Raw genomic sequence first — 19,996 nt, forward strand, 5'->3', positions numbered from 1 at the left:
AGTCCTAACAACACATTTCTTAGATATTGGACTCATGAAAGGATGATTAAAAAATGAGGCGGCATTTCGGCGTAGCCTAGGGGCGGCATTTTATCTAGGGACGTCACTGGATACCACTAATAATATACTGTAATATCACAATTATTTGACTAATATCTTCGAAGACTTGTAATTTATGTACACACAATGCTACCTATACATGTATTGAATTCCACCAAAGCACAATTAATGAAACCTCTTGTTCTGAAGTGCTATCAAGTACTTATTGGATTATTTTTTCAAACACTAGGTACCTAATATATTTTTAAAAAATCGATCATATTGTAAAATTTGATACCATCTTTGCACTTGGATCCGTTCTTTCTTCACTACCCCAATTATTTTATTTTATAGCAGTCAGAATTGTGTACGTTGCATTCTAGACATCATTATGTGTACATATTGTAATAATATACTTATAAGTATATAGAGTGGCTCGTATATAAACAATAAACTTTAACAGTACGTAGTAAAAATTATATCCTTTAAATAATTTCAATAGTATTGAAGCTCATTGTTAACAGAGTTTGGACTATAGAGATTATTTCTATAGAGCTGGGAGCACGCGGAGGATATTAAATGCTCTCTCATTAGTTTTGCCTACTCTTATCAATAAAATTGTATCAAAAGATGCTATGTGCACCATTATTGTTACAAAGCTCCTTGTTCAAACATTTCCATTATATACCATCTCAATCATTTATGTCTCCCAGGTACAATCACCAATTTTTCAGTTCGACTAACCACGCCAACATTTTAACTCAATCATAATATACTCATTAACTAAATCACAGGGTGACCCGTCGCGAGAGTGATAAACATAACAATAATCAAACAAAGTGTACATGTACGTAATACGGGATCCAGGTGGGGTATTCCACAAAGCCAGCAGTTTCCCCATCAAAAGTTTAGTGCCTGGACTACATCCATGCATTCACTATTCTCCATAACACTCCATGTTCCTCAAATACAGACCACTCAAAAATATCGCCAGAACTTATTGACACGCAATGATGCTAGATTGTCTTTAAATCATATAAATTCTGATGTATAGTAAAAAGTCAGCGAATATTTTTTTTTTTCGACCATGTCCGATCCTTATAGACAGCGGGGCTTACAATGCGTGCATATGCCTGTAGCACAGAACATATAATAAATAGAATGCCGATAGGCTATATTCAATACGCCGCATCTTGATGCAGGATCTTGAATGTGCGAGTGTCCTACGAAAATGAAGCACGCATTATGCACGTGCAATAGTGTGTGTAATACACCAACATTAATTGAGCGTAAATGCATAAACCGAGAGCAGTTTTTAGTATTCGACGTAAAACGTATTCTTAACACGTGTGTAAGTTTAACTCGGATTCTTCCTTACTCGAGTCGGTTACCTGCTTTGCCTTACCCGTTACGTATTTCAGTTCCCATTATTTCTGAGTTCCCTGGTCTGTAGTTACAAAAAAGGTATGTCATTATAAATACATGTAAACATAATAATTATTGCTATAACCAACACTTGGTGGAATTTTTAGTCATAGTTAAATGTAAACAAATACGTATGACTGACAAAGTTTAGTTTAAGTAGCACTCTTTATGTTGAATCTTAACAGCCTACTTCCACCCTTCAAAGCTGTCAATACCTTACGTTTATACCTAATTGGCAATGGCGAATGGTGACTTTTGGAAAGAGGTAAGCTGTAAAGAATACAGAAAAGAGCACACTTGTCACTTGTCAGGTATACTTACAGGTCATGTAGGTAATTTATTGTGCAATACCATACTACATTTTTTTATGTTGTTTTGCACTATCCGTAGATAAATGGTTGCCGACCTCTGCAATTTAGATTCACATGAAGCTTATTACAATAGGTACTCGATAGAAAGTCCATAATATTGTAGTGTAGTTTAATTGTAAGCCATAACATTATTTGCCTTGACTTCATTTTCAGTTTACAGTTTACCTTATTGTATTCGAAGTATTGCACTACAATCGAAAGTCACAGTTTCTTGCCGCGTCTATAATATATGTGGAGTCCAATATTATGCTCTGCCTATGAGCAAACATGGCAATATATTTGATATTTTGTACTTTTAGAAGTATCGATTGATGATTGAGATAATTTAAATATTCCGTTGTTTCTTGTTTTAAAGTATTTTAGACTAACAATTCGAAGAATCGAGTTATCTCAGGAAAACATGACAACGGGAAATTTAACTTATTCGTTAGAAGCATTAAAATTATATTTTAGATATCAAGAAAAGGAAATATTGAGAAATTATCATTAATATGCATGGAAAAGATGTAATACTATTATATCTCCATCTTGGAGTTTTACTGTAGTATGTATAAAAGCATACTTTTGATAATATAATTATTTAATTAAAAGATTTTAGCTTTACTTAACCGAACAAAAATAATAATGACTGTCTGGTAGAGATAGATTATCAGTCAGAGTTTATCCACTGCTAGATAAAGGCCTAGATATAGTTTTTTGCTGTCACATACATTCATAAAACTTTATGAGTCTAGTTGTCTATCCAGTGGGTCTTAGGGAGTGCCTGTAGGCGTTTAGTGCCCTTATGTTACCACTGTATCCTGTGGTCTCTGAGCGACGATATTCTTGAATAATAGGGTGAAATTTACTTAATAAGTACTGCATAAGACCTCGTGTTATCTATTATGTTTTATTATTAAATGATTGATTATATTTAGAACACAACTTTTTTCTTGATATTATTATTTGTCTTGCGTCAACCAAATTCATCTTTATATTCTTTATTTATTTCCAATAGCCGTTAAACCGGGTTGACTATAATGTAGTTTATTTTTATTATGGGAGAAATAAATTGCAATTTTGAAGCGACTGGTGATTTTGAGAAGCCTCCACTTTGAGGCGTTTCAAAAATTTGCTGCGTCATATGGAGGACGGAATAATTCCGATCCCTCTTAGATTCATCACTTTCAATTTCTGAATCCTCTTTTTCGGCAGAGTTTCAGTACACGGGTACAGAGGACACTTCATGTCATTAAAGATAAATGACGGCAGAGCAAGTCAAGATTCTTTTTATTTCTAAAACTTTTTCTTTAAGCACTAAGGTGCATGGTTGCCACATCAGTCCCGTGCAGCATCGCATCGGGACAAGGAAGTGTGGCACAATTTTTTTTTCATTCTGATACGTTTATAGCGTCATGGAAGGCGGCCGTGCACAAACCGCGGCTGGATATACATGGCGGGTGGAGATGGGGAAACTCAAATCAAGCCTCCATGGAAGACAAAGTAGAAGAACAGCGTTGACGTGCTGGAGCGACCAAATGAAAGAGTTGAGGAATCAAAAGAGGTGGAAAGTCTTCGTCGCTCAAAAGATGACAATTTCAAGGTAGTCACGTTCCTCAGCCACGAGGGAACGACCAAGAAGAAGAAAAGAAATTGCATAAAAATAAAAAGTGACAAATAATGCCTAAACATAAAGCAAATTTGTAATAAAATCAGTTTTAAAGACATAAAAATAAATGAAAAAACGGCTAAACAAGCATTCGAGATCAAAGTAATTTAGTGTTACCCGATATGCAAAATGTCGCTCGGAATCAATGAATCCAGCGAGCGAATAATTTCAAGTACCTACTCCATTACCAGTGGCGTCAAACTTAGTAAGACAAATATTTATTATACAACTGGCGTAGGTAACATACTAGTATTTTGAATCTAAGGTATACATGATTTAGGTTTTGATGCTTAACGACTTTTAAGCTTCCACTTTCTCGTTGACTTCTCAAATGGCTGTTTGTTAGTTTAGTTGTCATAAAATTTTCAGGAGTAAATTCTGGGTAATCAGACAACTTCAAAAGTATATAATATTAGAGTCATTCATAATATATTATATAATAAAAAGCCCATATTCATTTTATGTGGTGTTTACATCATTCTCCTTCATTTTATTCTCAATCATTTTTACGCACTAAAATTGTGACACTTCTTTGAAATTGTTTGATTTAATACATCATTAAAATACAATATTTTTTATTTTTCTTTGACCATATCCGCTCCTCAGAGCATATGGACACCACTCAGCGCCTTTAAGTATCCCTATCACTTGCTAGTCGTCTTTTCAGGATATGCCAGCATCCCATAGTACAACTGTTTAGCGGCCTTTCAGGATGACGGAATCCGGTTGGCTTGAAGAACAGGCAAGCCAGGTTAAAATTATCTACAGTATCTACTCGCTTATCTCTATCCACAAACATTTATTTTCAAAGTTATACTATTCAGTTTCTCTGAGCTTTTGTAAACTATCATGACTCTACCATAAAGTATTACTGCATTCGTCGAATAGGTGACGTATGGATTTAACCGAGAACAATCGTTAGTTCCAGACATTCTACATCAAGTTGAAGATTGCTCCAGCCATTTTCATTCGGGTAATGGACCTATGTCTAACGCGTGCGTACGTCTGTTTAACGCGTGCGTGCTACCTGTGCTCCTGTATGGCTGTGAGACATGGCATCTTACTAAGCTTCAAGAGTCTCGGCTTTTGAGCTTTGAGAATCGATGTCTCCGCAGAATCTTAGGGGTACATTGGTACGACCGCGTTACAAACATCCGAGTTCGTGAGCAGACACAACAGCCTTCGGTGATTGAAGTTATGATGAAGAGACGATTCACGTTGCTGGGACATGTATTCCGGATGCCGCCAAAGAGTGCGGCACTTCGTACCCTTGTGGCACAGCCTCAAGGGTTCCGTCACCGTGGCCGGCCCTCCCTCACCCTGCAGCGATGCTACAAAAGCGACCTACATGCTGCAAGTCTGACATGGCGGGAGGCACAGGAGTTGGCGATGGACCGAAGGAAGTGGTGCCAACTTGTGCTTGCCCTATGCCCCAACGTTGGGACGTGACAGGGTGAAAGAAGAAGAAGAATGGACCTATCTTTCCAAAGTCTCATCTCCTGTGATGTACATCCCCAAGTATTTAAAGTTGTCAACACTCTCGATGTTTTTCCCGTCGCTAATCAGGGAGAATTCAGGACAGGTGCTATTGCACAAAACTTTGGGTTTCTTTGCGTTTTTTTTCTAACCAAATATTGAATGCCCTCGATTGAGTTATCGAGTATGTATAATTAAAAATTTATCAAAACTATAGTATGTTACTTCAGAGGGTTTTGTCTGATGTTAATGAGTGTGTTCATTTTATGACCTTTGACGGAGCAACTTAACGTTGTTTAGTCAGCTCTTGACAGATGAGTTTGGCATGTTGAAAATTTTAATACCCCATTTAAAAGAAAAAATGTCACTGTTGTATTTGTTAAAATTGTCATGTAACTACAAAGCAACAGCGGGATAACTGAAATACCCACTGATAATAATGGTATACAAAAAATCCTACTATTATTATATAATATAAATTGCAGAAAAATCAAAACAAACATTTAATTAACTATTTCATTTGCTTGACACAAACAATACATTTCAATTATCTCGAAACTAGTATTTTTGACTTAGCCCACTGTTGCTTTCGGGTAGCAATATAAAACATCAGAGGTCTGAAGTATTTTTGCGACAATGACTAGTGAGCTTTCTTTCGAGATTGTTTCCCGTAGGACGCTACTGGTGGATACGCACAAGATAAATAGACACCTACTCGAAACGAGAAAACTGATAAAATAAAAGTCGTAAAACGCAAAGTGCTTTTGCCTGACGGAGCTTTCGCCTCTAAACTTACAAAGCTTGCGAACCATTCAACACTTCTTCGATCCTGCAACTTGTAAAAGCTTATAGCGCGCGGAAAGTGAAAATCTCACGAGATGAATATAAAATATACGGCATGCGTTAGGAGAGCTGAATACAGATTTAGTATAAGCGGTCTTAAATTTTTCGATCCAGCTTGTCGAACCAAAATTTCGTCGACTAAAAATTTTCGAACAAAAATCGTCGAACAATTTTCATCGAATATTACAAATTGTACTGTAAAGTAACAACGTTATAATAATTCCAACCTCCCATCATTTCCATCTCACGAGCTACGTATACCTCAAGAGAATTTTGACCTCCTTCTTATTCTTACTATCCACCAGTTGTTTTATTCTTATTCTTCACCCTGTTACGCCTCAACATTTGGGCATAGGGTAAGCACAAGTTCATGGCACTTCTCTCAGTCCATCCCCAACTCTCGCGTCTTCCACTATCCAAGACCTGCAGTGCGTAGATCGCTTCTGTATCGGGTAGGGGCGGTCACGGTGATTTAACCCTTGAGATTGTACCACAAGCCATGGCCCCCATAAGGGGGGGCTGACAGGGCTCTAGCCTGGGGGCCCGGCATGGTGACTCGACCAGATAAGTGAGATAAACACACATCACAAATTTGCTCTCATAGTAAGAAAAAGTTGCCTGCGGCGCTATTTTCCTTCAATAGTGTTATTATTTTAAATTATGTGCTTGTATGAAACAATTTTTAATTATGTATCGATACTCGACAACTCCACAATTCAAATGAATGTAGGTATTAAAAGATACAAAATATACACATTAATTTTACCGCGTACACCATTTGGAAAACGCTACTGTAGAGCATCACAGTGCCTTTATCCTTGGCGATAGGTAGGGGGGCGCCTAAGATCCTAGCCTGGGGGCCCGCTTCAGGATGTGGGGGCCATACCACAAGCATACGGAATGTCGCACTCTCTGTTCCACCCACGTGAAGTTTGTGATTTTTTCAATCGCCGAGGGCTGCCGTGTTCGCTCACAAACTTGAATACTTGTAACTCTTGTAATAAAATTATCAACGTAATAAATTCATCGGGTTTCCGGTCTTCTCGTCGAGCTTGTAATGGTGGTCGAATGAGGTGCAACGGTGGCCGACGATGGCGGTCTTTTCGCAAGTTGTACACCTACCTACTTTCAATTAATAATTTTAACTTGTTAGTAGACATAGTTGTAAGATTGTATATTTTGTATTGCGCTAGTAAAATCTTTGACTCTATAAGAAACATCCGTAAAGAATGAAGATCAACGAAATAAAAACACAGTATATGCCCATTCAGATGAACCAAATAGATAATCCCCCAGATCTTTGAATCAACGATTACCTCTTTGAGTGAGTTGATAGTTTTGTAGGTAATAAAACGGAGTGTCATTACGGCAAACGGATGCTACTTTGGTCTCCAAATTTAGTTAAAGTCTCGCATCCTCTCTTGACGTACAACAATTATGATGTAGAATATGCTGATCCTACCAATACTGACCTACGGACTGGAGTATTAGACTCTCACCACACCTGATGACAGTGTGCTCGATATATTCGAAAGGAAATCGCTGCGTAGAATATGTGTCGCTAGATTTCAAAATCAGCCAAGTCCATCTTTAGGTATTTTTGACTTTTTTGTGAATAAAATTGCTAAATTACTACTACTTTCTAACATTTCTGCATTATCGAAATGCGGAACTTATTAATTTTAAATATTCTGTACTCGAAATAATATAAACTTTCACCCTTGTGACTGTGTACATGAGAAAACAAAAAGCTGTTTTTCTCCTATTCATCTATTATGGACTTGGCTGATGTTGAAATCTAGCGACACATATAGCCCTATACTAGAAGGAAAAAATGGCGTATTCGGCATGATCTAGGGCTCTATACGGAGAATGCATCTCCGCATTCGTTAAGGTTAGTAGACTCCGATGGGCGGGTCATGTAGCAAGAATGGACAATACAACCACGCCCTCCAAACCAAACCCGCCCCGCACCACACTCGGTCTTAATCAAGAGTATCACGAGGCACTACGTTTGATATAAAGCATCTGTACAGTTGTCGATGCCTGCTAATGTCCCAGGAACAGTTACCCGAGACTGAGGTCGCCACGCTCTCAAGTGAGCTTTGAATGAGTTTACTGATTTTACTCTAATGCAAAGTGCCGGGGAGAAAAAAGGTACAGGGAATTAAAAAAAAGAAAGGAATTTAATAAATATAACAAAAAAACGACGCTCATCATACGGACAGCAAAAAGTATGTGAAGATAAATATTCACGCCTGCAGTAAGCCGCATTTTTTAAATGCAAGATAATTGGCCTTTGTGACGACCAGGTCAACCAGAACAGCTGGTTGGACCGACTGGAGTAAGCAAGAGTGGACAGTGTTCAACTGCCAAGAGGAGTCCTTGATAACATATCAGATGATTGGAGGTCGATTACCAGGCCCAGACATCTGGAGGGCACTGACACAGGATATGGAGAGAGATGGAGGAATTTCTTGGAGTAGACTATTATTCGCCGTGGGTTATTGTACCACGTATGATGATGATATATATATACATATATATACATCGTACTTATTACTTACCATAATATATAATATCGCATTAACCAATAGGTATCAGAATATAATATAAATGATTATTTCCTTTATACATATTGAAATTCGAATTTGAATTATTCGATTCATAATAGCTTCAATCCAATATGAAAAGTGAAAATCTCATGACATGAATATAAAATTTACGGCTTACGTTAACACTGAGTACACATTTAGGATACGTGGCGTTGAGTTCTTCGAAATACATTCATCGAATAAATATTCACCAAATAAGCTGGCAGTACGTAGATTTTAAGACATTGACTGATAAAAATTAAGTCAAAGTCGTACCTAGCAATCTGTTTTTTGAGATAAATAGTTTTATTACATGCAATTATTAATAATAAAAAATTGCATATTAATTTTTTTCTTCTTAGACGGAGGTTGGCCACCATCAGTGAGGTATTTGGTTGATCATCTTCATTGAATGACAAGTTGGGAACACTGTCCTTTTTTCTCTCATAATGTGGCTGATGTACTGTAGTTTTCTGGTCCTTTCCCATTTGATTGAGAATGTCAACATTATTTTGTCCCCGGGAATTTTGAGAATGCGTCTATACAGCCACATATCGAAAGTCTCAATTCTCCATAAAAACCTTTGGTTTAGCATATATGTGTCGCTAGATTTCAAAATCAGCCAAGTCCATAATAGATGAATAGGAGAAAAACAGCTTTTTGTTTTCTCAAGTACACAGTCATGTGTAGTAGAACAAGTCAAGTAGTTTGAACATGTACCGTTTAAAAATAAAAATTCGGCTAGGTTCATGTTCAAACGCGCGCGTTAACATGATCTTATTCCCTACTTCATTTTTCGTTTGCCAATTTATGGCTACGGCCGTATGTTGTAGCTTAGCCACTGGGAAATGCCAAATTACTTATTTCAAAAAAACACTACCTTATTCTTAGGTCAAAAATTATTATAAAGCAAACATTATTCGTATAATGTTTATCACATTTGAATGGTCAATTATGGTTATAATCAGTATCTTTAAAAGCATCTTTAATGTGTAAATCTTGCCCATTTTTTGAATAATAAAATGCCTAATTCTTGTCAAATTTGGGATCACAGAGATTATTAATATAATGTTTATTGTAAATATTTCACTATAATAATGTCAACATAAATTTTACTAATGGTTTTATAAATGCTTTTAAAAATAAATAAATATAAAAAATCATAACACCACTTCACATGGACGTACTAAAATATGACTATATTCTAAAACATTAGAGCGAGAGGTTTAAAAGAATACTTTTTTATGTAATAAAAATACTTTATGCAGTCATCAAATGTTTAAATTAAATATATAGGATAATAAGGCTTCAAAATTATGTAAATAGATTATCTTCAACATTTAAGGAATGTCCAGGATCATGCTTTGAAAATAGCATAAAAGCTCCATTTTGACGTACGCTGAGCTGAGCATGTCCCCCCTTAAGGTGGACTTGGCTGATTTTTAAATCTAGCGATACATATGCCGTTTATTCTTAGTGCCGTTAAAAAAGAAAAAATACATAATAACGATCACTGCTTACCATTCTTTTACTAGACGATAGAAAGCTACGAGTTAGGTTAGGTTAGGTTAAGTTAGATTTTGTGAAGGGGTTGGTTGTTTGAATAACAATAAACGATTCTCATACAGTCTGGTTCCCAATGAATGTATTTATTTTTACATATTTTATTTTAGGTAGCATTAAACAGAAATAAAATATAAAATAATATAAAGACTGTTGTATACATTAACTTTAATTACCAAAGAAGGGGGTCTAATTATGGCTAAATATTTCTACTAACCTTACAAAACAATATTCCGTAGTAGTTTATATTATAATTTACATTATCTGCCATATTGGAGAGTTTTGTAAGCTGGTGACTGGTGAAATAGTTCAGGGAGTCGACGAAACCACCGATCTGTGATTGGGGGATATTTTTTTATTGATATTTCTTCATGACTTTAACCATTGCCGACTCAAGTAGAAAGCCCATAGATTCACAACGACTGGTCTTACTTTTTCGCCCCACCCATTGTTGCCTAAGGATGACCTGTCATTGCCTGTCATTTTTCTATAGAGTACTCATACTGACGCGTCTGTCGTGTTCACATAGGGAATGGTTTGATTTGAATAAGTAAGTTACATCACAAATAATACACTAGCATTACTTTACAGACTTTGACAGCTGATGAATGACAGGAATGTATTTGTATATTATTTATAATTAATTAATATTTTTGATTTGACATTTTTTTATAATTGAGGCGTCTAATTACAAAAAGCGACAAGTCCACAATTCGATATTTGCGGGAAACAACGTTTTTATGTTTCAAGCTTTAATTATTTGTTTTAACATGAGATTATTTTTTTCGTTGTATTCTATGTCAAAATTAGAACCAAATGGCAATTTGTTTTAGCTGATAAACTCTTAAATGTAATAAATATAGGCAGCATAAAATTGGACATAGCGCTACCTGAACCTCACTTTTTAATTTATCCTGCATATTATAAGGCACATATTTCCGTGGCACTGTCATGAGTTTACCGGATGCTACAGCATGGGAGACGCCATTTCCAATATTGAACGTTTCATTATTGGATGACTTAAACACGCGCAAAATCAACCAAGTTTTTAAAATATGAAACACGGACTTGGCGCTTTTTGTAATAAACCGAGACTTAAAATATTATTTTCCTTAGGGTTTTGTCGCGTTTTGGAAAGATCAATACATATTGTGTAAAATTATACAAAGAATACGTGCGTATTTTTTTCGCGATTATGACCAAATATGGACTTATCGCTTTTTGGAATTAGACGCCTCAATTGAATTTGAAACGAGAAAGGGCAAATTAATATGTCAAGCAATCTGGGATCTGATTTTGACAGCTGAACAGTGGACCACTCGTTGCTTGCGCAAAAAGATATGCTCAGGCTTTAATAATCTAAAATGGCGCTGTTTTAACACAAACGTAATGAAGAATATACTAAATTAATCCCAAATATAATACTACATCACCTAACATGTATAAGCGATGTATTATTGTATTGGTGACAATATTAACTATAAATGTCAATAAACCCTAATTGACTTGTATGTAGTGGTAGCGATTAACAATTAATTAGTGTAACTACAGTGATTTATTTTGTCACATTCAGTAACGACAAGCAATTGGTCGATTGAACCCGTGTTTGTGTGGTAGAAATTTAATATATTATATCCAACATCTAATTTATCTGTATTTGAGAAGGATTAATTACATAATAGAACTCAATGTATTAAAGAAACTTTGATTTATTCTAAATCTTTGAATTAGGCGGGAAACTGTGGAAATATTATTAATCGGTAACAAATTACTCACTTTTCTGGTCTTGAATTAGGACTGTTCAAATAATAATACAATCTATATTAACGTAGACTATTTATTGGGTTACATGTAAGTTGTACGTATGCAGTTCATCGTGGGACACTTATTCGTGCGCCGCAGTACGTGAAACATGAGTTCGTATAACATTTTATCTAATGACGAGTTCTTCGTTGAACATTTCACCGTGAAATACATTTGTACGTATCTTACAAAATGCGGCGATAGTTTGCAAATAGTACTGTTCCAATTAGATTAAACCTAACCTAACCTAACCTAGTAAAGACATCTCCACATGTTGTAGCATACGTACAAATATACTCCATGGTGAAATGTTCAACGAAGAACTCGTCATTTGATTAAATGTTACACGAACTCATGTTTCACGTACTGCGGCGCAGTGCGGTGAACTGTTTACGTACAAATTTCAGGATTCGAATTTCGACGGGCGCGGATTCGAGTCCTGTCCGGCGTGACATTTTTTTTATAAATACATATAAAATTTCTATCTTGATATAATATGAAGGTTTATCTTTAACATTTTAGGTGCGAGGTGATTTTATACTGGCTATAAAATAATAAAAACGCCTTTTAATACATTGCAATAAAAACTTTTAAATGGCACATCATAACATAGCAACTAACTAACTAACTAACCTAACTAACTAACTAACCTAACATAACCTAACCTAACCTAGTAAAGACATCTCCACATGTTGTAGCGTATATACAAATATACTCCACGGTGAAATGTTCAACGAAGAACTCGTCATTTGATTAAATGTTACACGAACTCATGTGTCACGTACTACGGCGCATGAATAAGTGTCCTGCGGTGAACTGTTTAGGTACAAATTTCCGGATACGCATTTATTGGCATGACCCGTGGAAGTGTCACACGAAAACGTTTCGTTTTTTGTCATCATCTACGTTCTACATTACAAACAAAACCGTGAAACCGTCTACGAAAAATCTATTATGAATGTATTACACGTGTCTCATGGAAGTAGGCAAAAATTAAGCCTGACATAAAAAACATTACATATTTTAGAATATCTCTTTCATTTATTATCCTTACAGTAAATTTTAATATAACTTTTTAACTAGTGACATACTCCTGGACTTCCCGTCTTCAATGGGGAGCCGGAATAAAGTTTTGTAGGCCTAAGCGTGCAGCTTGGCCACATAGTCAATTAACAGAATATGAAAGACTTATGACATATCACTTGGCTATCTGGATAAAAAGGAATATGTTCGATTTAGAATGCTAATTATAGTATGTACTTAGATATAAAATTTCAAACTAATAGCTTTAAGTGTAATATTAAGATTAAAATTGTAATTAATTTAGTAATAGGAATAGTTTGTAAATCTATGTAAGATTTTGTTTTATGAGTTTGAAAGAGATGGGTGTAAAAGATGTAAAAGTGGAAGATAGTTAGCATGAAAGTTCTTTTGTAGTGATTTTACTCTCACGCGAGAATTTTTTTTAATGAGGCAGTCGGAAGAAACACGAGTTGCGAGCGGACGCAAGTTGAATTAGTGTACTCCGCGCCAAAATATAAACTATTGTTTTAATTATTAGCATATAAGTGTGTAGCAAAGAAAATCACTGAAAATATAAAGCCACGTGCTTATAACCAAAAAAAAAGACAAAGACTTTTCATTTAACTTAAAAAAAAATTTGTGAATCCTGAGTTCGACACAGTTCTGAGCTAGCCCAGAACTCGGGATATCTCACTAGAAACTTTAAGTATTTTACAAAGTTTTTATTAGCTCGTATTTTTGTTCGTCCAGTACAAATCTTGCAATCGATTTTTAACTAACTTCCCTTGAAACTTTTAGAATATATCAGAACACGATACCAATATATTTTTTTAATACTTTTAGCCATCTTTAAGTGGAATTGAATTCATTTTCAGTTAATTCTGTTCTGTATGAAAAGTTACGATCAGAGAAAGAGTTGATCCTAGCAACTAATTGTTAATATATACGTGTGTTACTATGGAAATCAAAATGACATTTCAGTATTCTATAGTTGTTTGTTTGTTTCAAAAAAGCAAAAAAATGATTTGTTGACAATTGCCTTATTTGTCCTAAATTTATTATTAATACATAGAATTGTCAAGTTTATATGATTCAACAGAAAATTTTAAAACATGGTATATAAAAAGTTCTTTTTATCTTGTAATTATTTGTAGTTTGTATATAATATATCTTTTTTATAACGGAAACAGTAAAAAGGAAATGAAATGTCATCAATAATTATTGATACTCGCAAGTTGTCTCCCTGTTTTCAATTGTAATGAGTAATGTCACTTTCTAAAGTTATCTCTTCATCAACAATTTTATGAGACATGTCAGTGGATTTTGATCACTTACGAAGTACTAGCAGTCTAATACAGTACAACTTGAAACATTATTTTATAGATCGTAAATTATATTGTGGACTACATAAACTGAGAATCGGAAAGCATTAACGATTGACGATCAAAACCATGAAAATAACTATAAATCTAACGTTCTGAGTTAACCTTGTAAGTTGGTTATTTAATTAATAATTCATATTGAGCGCAGATCTGGATTTAGGTACGGGCTTTATTAGTTACAACTCAGGGGCCTCTGGCAGATGGACGGATTTCACCAAAATTTTATATTTGTGTTCTCTTGGTTCAAAATTACCGGGAAGAGAGGGATCCAAGAAGATGCCAACAAGCCAGTGACGTCCCGTGCGGTAGGCAGATTGAGCGTCGCTTGGGGGCGGCAGTTACTCGAAGGGCGGCAAATCGAGGAGAATCATTTGGTTTATATTATAGAAATAGATAAAAATGTTTTTTATGCGTTGTACATGATAGCATAGTAAAATTCTGTGAAAATAATAAATATGTGTATTGCTGAAAATAGTACAAACCAAATGTGTCAGAAATATTAACCAAATAAGACCTCAGCTCTGGTGATTTGGGTAAATGTCTTACTTATATTATGTTTACTCGCTTTCTATATTTAAGTTTAACTTTGTATGTTTTAGTGATATATTTTTTGTAGTATTGTATCCACACAACACATTTCTTAAATATTGGAGCTATGAAAGGATGATAAAAAATACTGTATAAAAATGGGGTGCGCTGCCTAGGGGCGGCATTTTGTCTTGGGACGTCACTGCGTACGTCTGACCGCCAAAGTACTACTAAAGAAAGGAACATTCAACAAACCATACAAGTGGCAACGATCGTTGATCTGACTGTTTGAAATTAAACTAAGAATACCAACTGTTCGCATGGGATGCAAATAGTATAGTTTATAAGTTTCTCGAATAATTCGTAACGCCAGCCGTCTACTTCCGAAAGCTAATCTTGAGTACCTGCCATTAGTAGACTAAAAACCATGGCAGGGTGCACTTGAGACGGCGTGGTGAAATGAGAACAAGCTTACAAGTGCAGCAAAGTGTAAACCGTAGAATAGCTATTTTTATCTATTTTCATTCAAAATTCGAATCGAAAATGGTATTATCAATCGTAGCTTTTAGTGTGATTCCCGTTACGATAGAATAGACTACGATTAGAAGATCGAGCAATCACAACGAATATTAAAATAATGCTTGTTAAAACTATCATTTTTGTATATTGTTGAGCATGGCCCCCACATCCTGAAGCGGGTCTCCAGGCTAGGATCTTTGACAGACCCCCTACCTATCGCTAAAGATAAAGGCAGTGTGATGTTCTACAGTAGCGTTTTCCAAATGGTGTAGGTACGCGGTAAAATTAATGTGTATATTTAGTGTTTTTTGTATAAGTATTTGAATTCATCTATTTGAATTATGGAGTTGTCGAGTATCGATAACACAATCAAAAATTGTATCGTATAACCATATAATTTTAAATAGATAAAAAGCGCCTTCTTTTACTATTCAAGAGAATTTTTGATGTGTGTTTAAATCACTTATCTGGTCGATTTGCCACGCCGGGCCCCCAGGCTAGAGCCCTGTCAGCTCCTCCTTTGTGGGGGCCATGCTGTGAGTCATGGAGATTAATAATTCACCAAAATAACGGAATAGTTATCAACAATAAGTCTAAAGTTGTGATCAAAGTCAGATGCATGTCGCGTACTGTCATGCTGTCACGGCGACAAATTTAGTCTATGGTTTCGTCATTTTGCAGAATATTTTGAACGAACACGATCTCGTAAATTCAATGATGGATTAATCTAGTGACGAGTCTCTCTAAATTCAATAATATTTTGAATGGAACCCAACCCACAGAGCATCGATAATAGACAACATTCTTATGGAAAATACATAGTGACAACCGCTAAAAACAAAAAACATGTGATTTTGACACGATTCAAAAATGTGTAGGCATGTGAAAGTGATGAAAAACGTTCAAAACTTCATGCAGGTGTCAATGCAGTGCAGTACAACGTGAGGTAACCTCATTGCTGTTCTGGCGATTTCGGCGGATTTTGCTAACTCACTTCACAAGATAACTAAATTAATATTGTCTGAAATATATAGTATATTCTATACATACACAGTATACACCATTAAAAATTTATTACCACGTTTTTCTTAGCTCGTATTCTTGTTTGTCCGGTGGTTGTTTATCCAGTACAAATCTTACATTCGATTTTTAACTAACTTCTCGACTAGCTAAACATTTGAAACTTTTAGAATATATCAGAACACGATGCCAATGCATTCTTTTAATACTTTTAGTCATCTGTAAGTAGAATTGAATTCATTTTAGTTAATTCTGTTTTGTATAAAAAGTTATTTCGGAAGATATCCGTAAAAAGTTTTCCGACTTGTTGACAATTGCCTTAAATTTAAAATTTAAAAAACAGTATTTATTAATACATAGAATTGTCAAGTTTATATGATTCAACAGAATTTAAAAACGTGGTATATAAAAAGTTATTTTTATCTTGTAATTATTTAAGATTTACGTTTGCTAACACTGTGTCTTCAAGGCTGATTCAGTCATTAAAACTTCAAACTTCTAGCTCCGTGATCATGGCTTTCATCGCTTTGGATCATTCTATATATTATTACTACGTGTAGTTCACCCAAAGCTCAGTTGGATACACTTAACATGCTGCCTCAGTGTCGTCACTTTTTATCGAATCGTATAAAATCATTATTATTGTGATGTAAACTTTTAACAGAGTGTTTATTGCTTTCAGTTATAGCATTATTATTTACTCCACGAACAACTTTATGTGTGTCTTTGACCGAGTGCCATTTGCTATGTTATGATGTGCCATTTAAAAGTTTTTATTGCAATGTATTAAAAGGCGTTTTTATTATTTTATAGCCAGTATAAAATCACCTCGCACCTAAAATGTTAAAGAAAAACCTTCACATATCCAGATAGAATTTTTATAATGTATTTATATACTGGAATTTGCGCCCATCGAAATCTGACCAATGCGCACAACATGCGCAGTGACAGGACATATCAATAGCGACTTACGAATATTCATACAACGAACAAGCAAAAATCTATGGTTACATTGCAAGCATTTGAAATAACCATGAAGACTAGTAGTATTACATACATCTTATTGTATTATCAATGACGTCAACATTTACTTTCGTAAACACACGATATCTCAACATGAAATAAATTTCTTGTCATGACAATAAAAAATATACGAATCCATCATATCTTATTAGGTATACTGTATATGTATAAATCAATTGATTCAAATAACCACTGATAAAACAATGATTTAATTATTTAAAGTTTATACTTTATATTTATATACATAACTTGAAAATACTTCAGATCCCACAAGAAAAAATCACATTTGAAAAAAATACGATGCCGTATATCCAATCCAATTAATTACGATAATTTAAATTAGTAAGTAGGTCGTATATCAGAGATATAACCAAAATTTCCCAAATAATATTTTTCAACCGTGCCACGCAGTTTATTTATGGCGAAAAAGTTTTCCAAAAAAATTGTTAAGAATTCTATTAAAAGGGTTTAAAAATTACGATTTAAAATTAAAAATTATTAATTTGAGTTATTGATATTCTATCTTTCACCGTATTTCTAGCCGAAGCCATATCTTTTATTGTTTGAATATTTTTTTTTTGTTTTCAAATTACTCAAAGAGATCGTGGAAGCATTTAAACTACTCTTCTTTCATATTATATTCTCCATCACAGAGCGGTTTTCCATTTTTAGAGATTATGTTTGACGTAAAATAAAAAGCAGTTATTACCTATATTAGAATGATTGCCGATAATTAATTTCATAAGGTTTGTTAATTGTATGTTTTTATGTTTAATTCTCCGATCCTAAGGACCGACCTATGCAATCGTATCTTTACATTGAAAATGATTTGCCTGCAATTTTGTATACAATGCGATTTGTCATTATTTATGCACGAATTTCGTCGTTTCCGTTTGCGCATCTGTTGGTACCTAAACATAATATGAAAAACCGAAAAAAATACGCATAGCTATGTCATCATTATTTTTTAATATCATACTTATATAAGTAATTACTTAAGTAGGTAATTATATATTTATTTGTAAAACTTTTTTATAAAAAAAAACATGTTTTAAATATAAAATAGTAATATTTCTTTTCTCTTCAAAATGAAACATTCACCTGCCATGCAAAATCATCTCGCGTGCCACTAGTGGCACGCATGACATAGGTTTGCCATTCCTGTCCTACATGAAAATATGCTTATCAAATTGCGTTATTATTGACTATATATGTTCAATATATTATCAAATATTACATTCCCAAATCTTGTGAATTATTTGTTGAATAAGAGAAATGGTTTATCAATAATTATTAATTTATAATTATTCAATTTATATTGCACACTTTTACTATTGTTTGATAACTGAAAATGGTCTTATTAACTTAAAAAAAAAACGGCAAAAATTCTGACATTTACACAACGTTACTTCAATTAATATATAACGCCTGTTGGAACTGTTATTACATTTTCATATATGTCGATTTAACGTAATTTGGCGTTATTTGCATCTCGAACTTACGTCTGGTAAGATCAAAGTTGTCTTCCCGATTACTATATTATTATGCATCTGAAACTTAGACGTTAAAGACAAGAAAAGGACAGAGGATAAACGCTTCTTAAATTTGATGCTCGAGGCGGACGCTAAAGCGCGACCCAAATTGAGGTGCATGTCACGGTGCTTGTCGCCTACTGTCACGGGCTGCCGCTATGGGGTGTAATGTCGTTGTTCTTGGTGTTATGATGCTATCAAACTGATGCTCCCATCTCGTAGCACATTTTGAACCTTTAAACAAACATTGTCAGTTTGGCAAAATCTGCCGTAATCACGAAAACAACAATGAGGTCACTTCACGTTGAACTGCACTGCGGCACCTGCATGACGTTTTGAACGTTTTTATCATATTCTACATACCTACACGTTTCGAATAAGAACGTCGTCTATTATCTATGATCTGCAGGTTGGGTTCTATTATCTATGGATGTCGTGCCGCATGTATTTTAACGTACGTACACGTAGAAACTGTTAAAATTAATTGAAATTAGCATGCATTATTAATAATAATTCAAATTACTAATACATTATAGTAGACGCTCTTCATCAGTGTAATTCTTCAGTGAATTTACGAGATGGTGCACGTTCAAAACATTCTGCAAAATGACGAAACCATAAACTAAATTTTCGCTGCGACAGCGTGACAGTAGGCGACATGCACCGTGACATTCACCTCAATGTGGGTTGCGCTTTAGAATCTCGTGGATGACACAACATACCAATGGCTCCATAATCAGCAAACTCTAAATTCGTTTTCACTGGACTCTTCATTTTTTTAAAATAAGAAAATTCTCAAGATATTAAATCAGGTCGAAAGTCAGAGAGGGTAACAAAGACCTGTCTCCAGATGAACAGACCAAATCAAGAGAGCCACAAATTTTCCATTGAAGAAGCTTATCAGGCGAGAAAATTATTAAAGTCACGTTCTTCAATCATGAGACCCTGGCGAAGAAGAGAATGAAGAACATGCCCAATCATAAATATTACCTACTTTACGTGACTGTTTATAACTTAAGTTATCGTATGTTTTTCATCGTAATATTATTAAAATATTTTTAATATAATTAATTAACTTCGTGAACTGAATATTTAATTTGTATTAACGGAAAATTTTCATTGAAAGCTAGTTAAACAAAAATCATATTTCACTTGACAGCTGACACATCCTGCAACGATTTCATTACATAAAAGCATTAACTTCGAG

At 34.6% G+C, this 19,996-nt stretch overlaps 1 protein-coding gene across 1 annotated transcript in view; it reads left to right on the plus strand.

Moving 5' to 3' along the window:
• 5-HT2A (5-hydroxytryptamine receptor 2A) overlaps positions 1–19,996 on the plus strand; it is a 222,283-nt gene that overhangs the window by 139,654 nt on the left and 62,633 nt on the right. The gene's annotated exons all lie outside the window — the stretch shown is intronic.

This window comes from Rhyacophila brunnea, unplaced genomic scaffold, assembly GCF_057557595.1.
Source record: "Rhyacophila brunnea isolate RB1 unplaced genomic scaffold, BYU_Rbru_1.0 scaffold_24, whole genome shotgun sequence".
NCBI lineage: Eukaryota > Metazoa > Arthropoda > Insecta > Trichoptera > Rhyacophilidae > Rhyacophila > Rhyacophila brunnea.